The sequence below is a fragment of the Artemia franciscana genome, unplaced genomic scaffold, assembly GCF_032884065.1.
Source record: "Artemia franciscana unplaced genomic scaffold, ASM3288406v1 Scaffold_728, whole genome shotgun sequence".
Taxonomy (NCBI): domain Eukaryota; kingdom Metazoa; phylum Arthropoda; class Branchiopoda; order Anostraca; family Artemiidae; genus Artemia; species Artemia franciscana.
Genome location: NW_027067390.1, coordinates 207,127 through 219,226, shown reverse-complemented (window position 1 = coordinate 219,226; position 12,100 = coordinate 207,127). Strand labels below are relative to the sequence as shown.

The 12,100-nt window shown below is 36.5% G+C and overlaps 1 pseudogene; it reads right to left on the bottom strand.

The window, feature by feature from the left end:
* The window catches only part of LOC136043569 (beta-alanine-activating enzyme-like), a 202,276-nt pseudogene that overhangs the window by 93,317 nt on the left and 96,859 nt on the right, over window positions 1–12,100 (bottom strand).

Genomic DNA, 12,100 nt, shown 5'->3' with positions numbered 1-12,100 from the left:
TGTATATTTTTCATCGTCCCCAACCTATTATATATCGTGCAAACATCTCGTTCCATTCTGGAGTTGGCCGACACCCCGTTGTAATTTCTAAAGCTACGTTACGCACTCAATGCTTCATTTTACCATTACTAACATCTTCAATATCCAAAAGAGTTGACACACTTGACAATATCCTCAATGTTGACATACTTATCTTTTTTTCAATTCTGAGGTGAGTGAACCCTAAGATACAACATTTTACGTCTCATTGACCTTCAAAACCTGTATTTACTGGATTATAAAGGTCCTCAGGAACCAAAACAAGTCACGTAAGATTACATCATCTTCACATACAAATATTCGACCATGATAATTTTTTTCAACAGGGAATTCCTCGCTTGACTAGTGGATCCAGAACTCTAGCAATCCCTATTACGTAGCAACCAAAGAAATCTAGAAGAGAATTTGATAGCCTGTATCTTGAAGAAATTTAGAAAAAGTATCGGGCTGGGATTCAAAGGGGGTGGGCCCCACTTAAAGTGCTTATGGGATACTACTAATAATTAGATTTCAGGCATGGATTGAAGTCCCTTCAATGCCCCCCGCCCAGAGGCCCTATGGCCTTTGAACACAGTCGTTCCTAATGGGCAGCCAGGACGGTTGTCCCGGGAGCCATGGTTGGGGGTGCTGCGTTTGGAGAAGTGCCCAATTTGATTAGATCTTTTTGCTTATATTCAAATCGGGAGGAGACCCTGTAATTAATTTTCCCCTGGCCCCACTAACCCTAGGAATACCTATACCTGTGAAAACCAGTTGAAGATTAACTGAGAGAAAAAGAGGAATAAAATAAATGTCAGGGTTATAAGATCACTCAGCAAAAGCTAAACAAATGTTTTGCTTTTGTGGTTTTTGAGTAACATTGGGTAGTTTTTGTAAATTTGAACATGGCTGACAGTATACTACAGATGTTAGTATGTTATTTCATACCACCACCTAGTAAAAATAAAAAATTACAATATAAATGTAAACATTTATTTACGTTCCCTCTTTTTAAAATTACTTTAAATTGAAGCAAAATTTATTTCCCAGCCCAGCAACACACTGTATTTATATACGTTTTTAAACTAGTCAGCATTTGCATACAAAAGCACAGCTTAAGCTATTTGATAATAAAGTTCAACTAAAAGAATCTACCCATTTCAGGAATATTTCAGGTTCCAGGTAAACTTAAGAACTTTAACTGAAATCCGAATTTTAATAATTCAAACTGAAGCTAGTACTGAATTCTTCTTCTTTATTATGCTGGTAACGCTGACCAGCAATGGTAAGCAATGGTAATATTGACAGTCTTACGAAAACGCACAGAGCTGTGAAACAAGGAACAATAAAAAAAAAGTATTATTTCCAACTATGCTCGAAAACACTTATTTCTCAGAATAATTTAGAAATTTGTTGTGAAATATCTACCAATATTCAGAACAAGTCCATGATCTCCAGAACTACAGCCTTCATTAAAGGACACAACAGGACACTACATGTAGTGAAATTCGTAGAAATTAATCGTGAAATTAATAGAGCATAAAATTCAATTTTTGCTTAAAAAAAAAAAAATCCAAAAGGACACAACAGGAACACCATGTTTATATACATTTTTGAACAAGTCAGCTTTCTCCATGTTATAGCATAGGGAGACCGACTATAACTGGGACATTCACCTTTTTAGTGTCTAAATGTTCCGTAAGAAATCTGAAAGCACCACTGAAGAGCCACCATCTAGTATCCCACACGTGGGTGAAGTTCGGTCAAGATGACAGAAAACTTTCTTCAACAAGTTTGAAAAAGTAAGTCTTTATGGTTGTTTTTTAATTCTCATAATTTTCAATGCTTGACCATGTCTGAACGCCTGAAGGTAAGAAACCCATACTGGCTTCAGGTGATAGTGAATTCATCAAGATTTAGATGGTGCTAAGAGTTTGTAAGTTTACTAGTGCTATTTTCGAGACCAGTAAAAAAATCCGAAAAACGTTGCCACCAGGGAGTACTGGAACAACAGGTACAGTAATAACTGGGACACCGTGTCTGACACAGTCTCATTGTGTCCCAGACACCTGACTGAGTGTAAGTAAGGTACGCTTCTATATATATATATATATATATATATATATATATATATATATATATATATATATATATATATATATATATATATATATATATATATATATATATATATATATATATATATATATATATATATATCTATATATCTATATATATATATATCTATATATATATATCTATATATCTATATATATATATATATATATATATATATATATATATATATATATATATATATATATATATCTATATATCTATATATCTATATATCTATATATCTATATATCTATATATCTATATATATATATATATATATATATATATATATATATATATATATATATATATATATATATATATATCTATATATCTATATATATATATATATATATATATATATATATATATATATATATATATATATATATATATATATATATATATATATATATATATATATATATATCTATATATATATAATTAAATGGATGAGATAGGTGGGGGCAGAACATATATATATATATATATATATATATATATATATATGTATATATATATATATATATATATATATATATATATATATATATATATATATATATATATATATATATGTTATATATGTTTATATTTACATATATATATATATATATATATATATATATATATGTTTGTATATACAAGGGGGCTCAAAACTCCATCTCCCACCCTCAAAAGTCTTGAGTTTAAAAAATATGTCCTAAATACTGCATACAATTTGGTGTATTGATCAGGTTATTCTTCCATTTTGAATTTATGTGGAATATAGATAGATTTATCTAACTGAGCAAATTTACAAAGAACATCGCTGTGCTGCTTAAAACTGCCTTCCTCTTGAAGATTTTCAGATTTCCTCCCTTCTACTAAAATCTACCCTTCACAAGAAATAGCGAAATTCAAGATTCTTTTCTAATCTATTCTTGGTATTAACAATTCTCGACTTAGTCATAAGCGAAATAGTGGGTGATGACCCTTTCTCAAAGTCCACTGCCCCTTAGAAAAATAGCTTTAGTTTTCTCATCAAGGTAAAAAATAAACAACTAAGAATCCTGCTTTCAAAGCCGATTGATTTTAAGCAATGTTGTTAGTGTTTCCGTAAAAAACAAAATTACATCTTTTGTTCCTCCAGCTTATTAAGCCAAATTATTCATTTCTTCTATCCTCTGTTCGTTTTCAAATCCCGTATATTATGATTACTGCTATGGTTGAGACTTCTTACACGTATTTCGTATGAAAAGAGTGCGTTCTTTTTTTCGATTAACAATCACAATATTAGCTCCACTTTCACTTCATAACAAGCAGACTTTTCTTTCAGGAGCTCACAGAAAATGCCACGAATTTATGGGAAAAAGACAGGAAAACTTTCGTGGAACGATGATCAAATGGAGGAGGCGATTCAGTCTGTTGAAGCAAGAATGGCGTTGAGACAAGCTGAATCAACTCACGGCATTAGTAAATGTTCTATTTAAAGACACAATTGCAAGCTAGCCACCCTGCTGAAAAGGATGCTAGGTCACTTGTTCCAAATTATCGTCACAGATAGGTCTTCACTGGTGAACATAAGGCTAAGCTGGAAGATTACCTCATGCAAACTTCCAACCTACATTACGGCTTCCACAGTACTCAGTTCCACCAGTTCGCTTGTAAGTATGTGCTCGCGAACTATCTTGAATGCCCCTCCACATGGGATACTAAATGGCAGGTGACACGTCACTAGATGGGTTTAAAGCTCGAAGCCCTTCTTTGATCTTGCGTGTTCCCGAAGCAACAAGCATAGCCAGAGGAACAAACTTCAACAAGCGTTTCTTGTTGAAACGCTTGTTGAAACTGAAACTTTTCATGGATAACTTGGAAAAAGTTAATGTAGAGCAGAAGGTTTCTGCTTCTCAGATCTAAAATGTTAACAAAATTGGGTTGACAACTGTTCATCAGCCTTTGAAGGTTTCGGCCAGAAAAGGAAAATTTAAGTTGGCCAATGGACTTCTGGGGAACGTGGAACCTTTGTAACTTCGATTGGCTGCATAATTGCCATAGGAAACCATGTTCCACCGCTCCCAATATTCCCGAGAGTGAATTTCAAAGAGAAGCTTTTAAGGGGAACTCCACCAGGATCCATCAGAGCTGCAACCCCGAGTGGGTGAGTAAATGAAAGCGTTTTCAACCAGTGGTTTGATAATTTCCTACTTCATACTGAACCTTGCTCCAAGAGACCTGTGCTGCTTTCGATGGACAACCACAGGTCTCACTTGAGTGTTCACGTTATAAAAAAGGCCGAGGAGAAGTTTTTGACGATTTCAGCCTCCTCCCCTCGGCATTGCTCAAATCAACGATAAACCGCTTGACCTGTCAGTGTACGACTCTTTGAAGAATTACTACAACAAGGCTTACCACAACTGGCTAGTCAACCACCCTGGAACTCGGATTAGAATCGATGATATAGGGGAGCTCGTAGGAACTGCTTCCCCACTTGCTTTTATTCCAAAGAACATTATTGGTTAGATCTTCAAGCCAGGGGGTCGAGCGCTTAAACAGATCAGCTTTCGACGAAAAAAACTTCGCTACTTCAGATTTAACCGACCGGCCGGCACCAAAGACCACGGTATTCTGCAGAGAAGGCAGGCAGAACCCCACAAAACGAGGCCACTGGTGATGTTTCTGGCTGTTGGAAGGTGGCAGTCCTTTCTCCATAAAAAGTCGAGCTTCTTCCCAGGAGGAACAGATAGAGCTGCCAAGCAATTCGTTTTTCAGAAAGATTTGAATGACTGAATTTTTTCTATAGTTCCCCTGAAAGAGTCTTTCAGTAATGTCTTTTAAGAAACATTTACTGATGTAGTTTTATGACGTTTTTGAATACTGCTTACTTTTATACGTTTATATTCGAAAGTTCAGTAAAACAGTCTGAGAATATGTACCTACCTTGAGATAATATTATGTCCCAGTTTTCCACATCAGTTTGCCCCAGTTTCGACGGTATGGCGATAACTGGGAAAAACAACTAACTTTAAAATGTTTTCAGTTTCAAAAATAAAGTCGGCAAAAATTACTGGAGAAACTAGAATGTTTAGGCTATTGGCTGATCATTCAAGCGTTTAGATAGTTTTATAAGGACCTGAGCAATACCCAAAAGAAAATTTTTGGTCCAAGTTATAGACGGTCTACCCTACTCTTAACAGTTAGATAATAAAAATATCTTCAAGCAAAAAAAATTAAGCAAAAAAGCAATAAATATATATTTTTTTTCATAAAAGGATGTAAGTTTAATATAGTTCAAGCCTCACGAACACCCTGATTTGGGTACTTGATGAGCCTTTGCCACGCATGCTAAATTTAAAAAAAAGAAAAAAAATGTTAAAGCGTTAAAGTCATTGCTCTTGCATCTAAAATGATCCCAGCTCCAAGACCTATTATGGGCGGACCCACCAAATTGAGCAGAGACTCAGGCCACCAAGGCCCACAACCTCCAAACTTAAGAGATACAGCTCGTATAATTTTATTTTTTTTAAAAGAAAAACTTGATCATTATCATGGTAAAAAAATGGTTTTGAATATCAACAGATGTTTAAGAAAAAAAAAGAAATACTGTTCAAACTTCCTCCTTGGATTTTCCTTGTTTACTAATGAGCAAAATTAATAAATATTATCTTCTTCTGAGCCAGCTCCAAAATCAACCAATTCAGTCAACAAACAAATAATAGCAAACATATAGAAGATGCTTCTTTAATCAGATCTGAGCATATTTACCTTAGTACAAACCGAATATAAATATTTGTCATGGGAACCAAAGAATACTGATTTTCCACAATTACTGACGAACGGTGATGACTTAATCTCTCCATCAGTCTTAAATTCCCAAAGGATTGAGCCATTGATAGATGATATAGCGTAAAGATTTCCGTCATAGCAACCTAAAAAACGGGAGAAAAATTGAGGAGAGCTTTTCGTAGTGCAATATGACCGATTTGCGTTTTAGTTTTTTGAAATTTTAGCACCAAAGTACTTGGTTGACTTGAGATTATGGTTTTGCCAAAACACTGAACAATTTTCCTAGGTCCTAGGCAAGGAAATGATTTTCCTAGGTCCATTAAGTTTGCTGACAACAGGTCTTGAATGGGTATCCCAATTTTACGCGAATGAAAGAACTAAAGCCAAACTGGCCGGCCATGACAAAAAACACAAAGAGAAAGAGAGAGAACTCTCAAGACGAAGAAAACAAATGGGACTTCGGCCAGTAGAAAAAAAAATCCAAAACTAAAGCGACACAGATATTTAGCCTGTTTCATACAAACTAAAACAACCTAAAATTAAATAAAATCTAAACCTAAAAATCTTGATATGATAAGCTGTTTCAAAAATACTGCTGATATGCCCGTATCAGTAATCTGTACACACATGTTGTATGCTTTGATTTAGTTCAAATTTCCCCTCAACATTTCCTCCGATATTTTTTTTTCAATATCCTCAGCCTTAGCAGTACTTGCTTATGCACACATGATATGTTATGGTTTAGTTCATCACTCCCCGAAAGACTTACCCCCCCCCCGGGGGGGGGGGGTTGTTGGTTTCTCCCAAATCACTTTGACTTTTAAAAAGGGCAATATAGCTTCCAATTTAAATCAAATGATACACATCTGAATTTAATACGACCATCCATTCCATAAAAACCTTATATGCCCCCAGGGCATAATTTAAAGCCCTTGCCCCAGGGCTCTGGGTGGTTGTGCCAATCCTGGAGGCATTTTTATATGTTCTTTAGACCATTTAAACAAAAATTGTCATCGCAAAATTTTAATCAGACGCGTTTAGTGACAATGGGGGTAGTTGGGGGGGGGGTACTTGATCTCCATCACTATTGACTCTTAAAAGAGAACTACAGCCTTCGGTACATACCTTTTCTCAATAGCATACACTATATGTAAACAATAAAAACTTGCATAGCTTGCAACCCTTGCCCTGAGGCCTCGGGGGGGGGGGTGTGTGACATATCCAAACGCATAATTACTGAGCTTTTAAACAATTCTACAAAAATTATGTCTCAAAATTTTGTTTGGATGTTTTTTTTTGTAAATGATGGGCTAGGGGGAAGGGGGGGGAAGGTATTTGGTTTCCCTCAAGCTGGGAGGGGGGGGGGGGAACTTGGCCTCCATCATTATTGACTCTCAAAAGGAAACTAGAACTTCCAATTCCAGTCAAATGAGCCACCTTTAAAGTTTATATAACCATCCCTTCCATAAGAACCTTAAATGCTCCAGGGGCATAGCTTATAACCCCCAACTTCGGACTCGGGGGTTTGAATCAACCCCATACGCCTTGTTATATGATCTTTTAGACTATTTTGCATAAAAGGATTTTCTCAAGACATCTATTTGATATATCCTCGGGAAAACACGACGTGTTTGTGTGTGTGTGTGAGGGGGGAGGGGGCTGCGATCTGATCACTTTGACTCTCAAAAGGGGCACTGGAAATTCTAACTACCAATCCAATGAGTCCCCTCCAAAGTGCATACGACCACCCTTTCTATAAAAGCCTTATGTGACCCCAGGGAATAACTTACAACCCTTGCCCTGAGAGCTGCAGGGGGGGGGGTGTCTTCCTCAGAGACATAATTTTCCAGACCCTTCAACTACGATGAAAAAACTATTATCTTCCAATTTCGATTGGGGGGTTAAGGAAAATGATGATCACGGGCAAAGGGGGGGGGGGTTGATTGCTCTTAAATCCATTTAACTCTTAAAAAGGGCATTATAACTTCCAATTTCAAATCAAATGAGTCCCATCTGAAGTTTATACGACCGCCACTTCCATAAGAACCTTATATGTCCACACAGCATAACTTACAACCACACCCCCCGGGCGCTGAGGGAAGTGTCAACCCTAGAAGTGTTATTGTATATTCTTTAGACTATTTTGAACAAAATCGCTATCTCTTAATTTCAACCAGATGTGTTTAATGAAAAGAGATGTTGTCGGAGAGAGGGAGGGGGAGGGCTAAATGCCCTCCATCATTTTTGACGCTTAAACAGGAACTAGAACTTCCAATTTTTAACCAAATGAGCCTCTTCTAAAGTTAAACAACCATCCCTTCTATAAAGACATTAAGTGACCTGTGGCACAACTTATAACCCCTGTCGGGCTCTGCTGTTTTGTATCACCCCAAAAGCCTTGTTATATGATATTCGGACTATTTTGAATAGAATAACTGTCAAATTTTTTTTTATTAGATATATTTCAGGAAAACACGGCGTTTTGGGGGAGAGTAGTGGCCCTCTGATCACTTTGATTTTTAAAAAGCGCACTAGAAATTCTGATTAACAGTCGAATGAGTCCCCTCCGAAGTACATACGACCATCCTTTTTATAGAAAACCTTATATGCCCCCGGGGCAAAACTTGCAACCCTTGCCCTAAGAAGTGGGGGCCGGGGTGTCTTCCTCAAAGAAATAAATTCCCGACTCTTAAACTGCAATGAACAAATTGTTTTCTCCAAATTTTGATTGGATGATTCTAGGGAAACAACAAGCATGGGAGGGGGAGGGCCTGGCTGCTCTCAAATTACTTTTAAGTCTTAAAAAGGGCACTATAACTTCAATTTTAAATAAAATTAGCCCCACCTGAAGTTTATACGACCACCCATTCCATAAAAACCATATATGCCTCCAGGGTATGACTTATAACCCTATCCCCAGGGCATTGGAGGGCTGTGTCAACTCTAGAGGCCTTGTTACATGTTCTTTGGACTATTTTGAGTAAAACCACTATCTAACAACTTTAATCAATTCACTTGGTGAAGAGAGGTAGTTGGGATGAGGGGGAGGGGCTAGCTACCCTCCATCAATTTTGACTCTTAAAAAGGGACCTATAACTTTCAATTTTAAAACAAATTAGCCTTCTCTAAAGCTCAGACAACTATCCCTTCCATAAAAACTTTATATACCACGAGGCATAAATTACAACCCTTGTCTCCAGGCTCTGGGGGTTTATTCAACCCCAAAAGCTTTATTATATGATATCTAGACTATTTTGAATAAAATGGCTATCTCAAAATGTCCATTAGATGCATTTCGGGACAATACGACGTGCGTGAGTGTGTATGGGGGGGGGGTAGCTGTCTTCCGATTACTTTGACTATTAAAACGGGCTTTAGAGCTTCTGATCACCAATCCATTGAGCTCCAATATTTATATGACCAAGCTTTCTATAAAAACCTAATATGCCTCCAGGGCAAGGTTTACAACCCTTCCCCTGAAGACTGGGAGGGATTTGTCATCCTCAGACATAATTTCTGGAAATTTCAACTACGTTCAACAAAATGACTATCTCAAATTTTGATTGGAATTGTTTGGGGAAATGGTGGACGTGAGGGGGGGGGGATTTGCTCTCCCATCACAATTCCTCTTGATTCCCAATTGAATGTGCCCTTTTTTAAGTTTCCTTTGCAACACTTTCTATAAAAGCCTTATATACCCCAAGGGCATAACTTACAGCCCTTGTCATGAAAACTGTGGGGGAGGGGGGAAATTGTCATCTTCAAAGACATAATTTACAGACCTTTCAACTATCCAGGAATTCCAGTTTGTTGCTACTCTGTAGACTTTTCCGTAACAAACCATAAAATTACCAGAGGTTCAATTTTATACAGACCCTTGGTCTACTTAGCACTGCCTACGGAACGGACAAAATTTGATCTATCAGATCACATAACATAAAGTCTCAAGTCATGCTAGCGTGAAAGGTTCTTTGGTGTAGTGTGAAAGCACCGTAAAAATTATGGACATCTGGATATTATTACGCTTGTACTAGGTTCAAACACATTCGATTTTTGTCTTAAAGTTCCCTTAAAGTTTTAAAAATCCCTTAAAGTTTTTATCGCCATTTTCAAATTGAACCTTTCAAAAAGTCGTACGTCTTTTAGAGCGAAAGGCTTAAAATTTCAACGTTTTCCTAGCAATTTCCACAGTATTTTTTTTTGCTCAAAATCCTTTGCGTCTGACCTAGCATTAGATGAGGGTGCTTCGAGATAAACGTGTTTTCGTGTTTATGAACAACGGAGATGAAATAAAGTACTCTTGTAATTCGAACTACAACAAACACCAGTAAAACATTTTTAGTTATTCAGCTATGAAAATATTCGTAGGAATATCCCTATTTTGTGCGACTTGATAAACTGGTAAAATTCTAGTTAATTGACTTCTTGCTATCTCAGAAAGGCTTTAGGTTAGGAAAATGAAACTTTCAGGGATGAATCTACAGACTAAAGTATGTCCTGGGAAGGCATTTTGAAGCAACTACCTCCACTCCTTCTCCCTCTAGAGGCCCTGACCTTTGATGACCTTTAAAAATATGTGTATTATAAAAGTGAAACCTTGCAAAATAGATCTTCTGCTTAATTGAAGTACAACAAAATTGTTTTCAGCTTCATAACTTTGCTCAATTCCATTTTATAAGGTTTTAAGGATATGCAAATACATTTCCTAAATTTTGGAAAAAAACATTGTGGCTCAAAATTCTACCCAAATAACAGGAATTGATTTTCAGAACTAAAGGCAGAGAAAAAGCAACTAGTAACTGAAAATTAGGGTAAAATGTTGTTTTGTCAAAATTTCAATAGGTATAGACCTGTCATGTAGGCAAGCTTCAGGGCCCTCTAGAGGGAGAAGGAGTGGAGGTAAGTACTTTAAAATACCTTCCCGGGACATACTTTCTAAATGAACGATAAACTTTCTAAATGAACCGTAAAAGAATATCTATATGGGCTGCGACGCAGTGCTCATGGGGATTCAATATCTTAAAGAATCGCTCTATCTCGTCCGTTTTAATCTTTTTCAGTTTGTGTGGCTAAGAATTGATTGAACGGTCTTTCTATAACTTGTCGAGCTTGGATAAGCGACAGAAAACTAGAAGCCAAAACATACGTTCCCGGATATTCTAGACAAACCATTTAACTTCTCTTGTTTTGTGCCAGAGATGGAGATCTACTAAAATTATATCGTTACAAAGTGTAAATTGTTTTTTTTTGAAAGGAATGGAGTTTTCTTTTTAAAGTTCAGGAAAGGGCAGTTCCTAAAAATGTTCTAGCATATCTGCTAGGGAAATACCAAAAATAAGCTCAGCAGCTTTGAGAGTTCCCTAAGGTGATATTCACTTTGATTGAAATCCGTGATAGCACAATTTCACCGTCTTTTTAATCAAATTTCGCAGTCGAACTGCAAATCCTCAGTAGCTTTCAATACCTAGTATCCTTAGAGAATTGGCAAATACACCGTTGCGGCTCGCAAAATGATTTTAGGGTATCGAATCTTCTTTAGTCCTTACGATCGTAGAACAAGAAAAAGGAGATGTCTAATATCCTTATTGAATTACAATCAAGTAGTTCTGGGAATCAAGTTATGGGTATTTGTAGAAAAAACCAAGACAGATAGTGCAATCGAGTGAGAGGCAATTCTGGCATTAACCCTCCTTATAAGGATTGTATAAAAATGATGTTAGTTCATTTGTTAAAAGATACACATATCTATTATCTGTCCATGCGTCATTGCTATGGTAGTAGTAGAACTAAGGTAGATAGTCATAGACCTAAGATAATCATAGAACCAATAGTTTTCCAAGAGTTTGGTTAAATGGTACGGTTAAACGGCGGGAGTAACTGTGTCTCTCTTATTGGACCAATACTTGCTTGTTATCTTTTAGAAAGTCACGCCTGCCGGTCTCTGGTAGGTTGACCAAGAATTTAAAATTGATACAGGACCGTTCGATTGCCTAGAATGAGAGGTAAATAAGGCACGCCTACCTATGGTCTTAGGCAGGTTGAACCAAGAATCTAGTATTGACACAGGACCGTTAATTTGCGCGGAATGACAGGCAAACAAGCGTCTAAAGTCAAAATTGGACCATTCTGCAATGAGTGTCAGGCAAGGCAATTGATTCAATTTACAAACTTAGACATTTGCACTAAATAAAAGTTAATT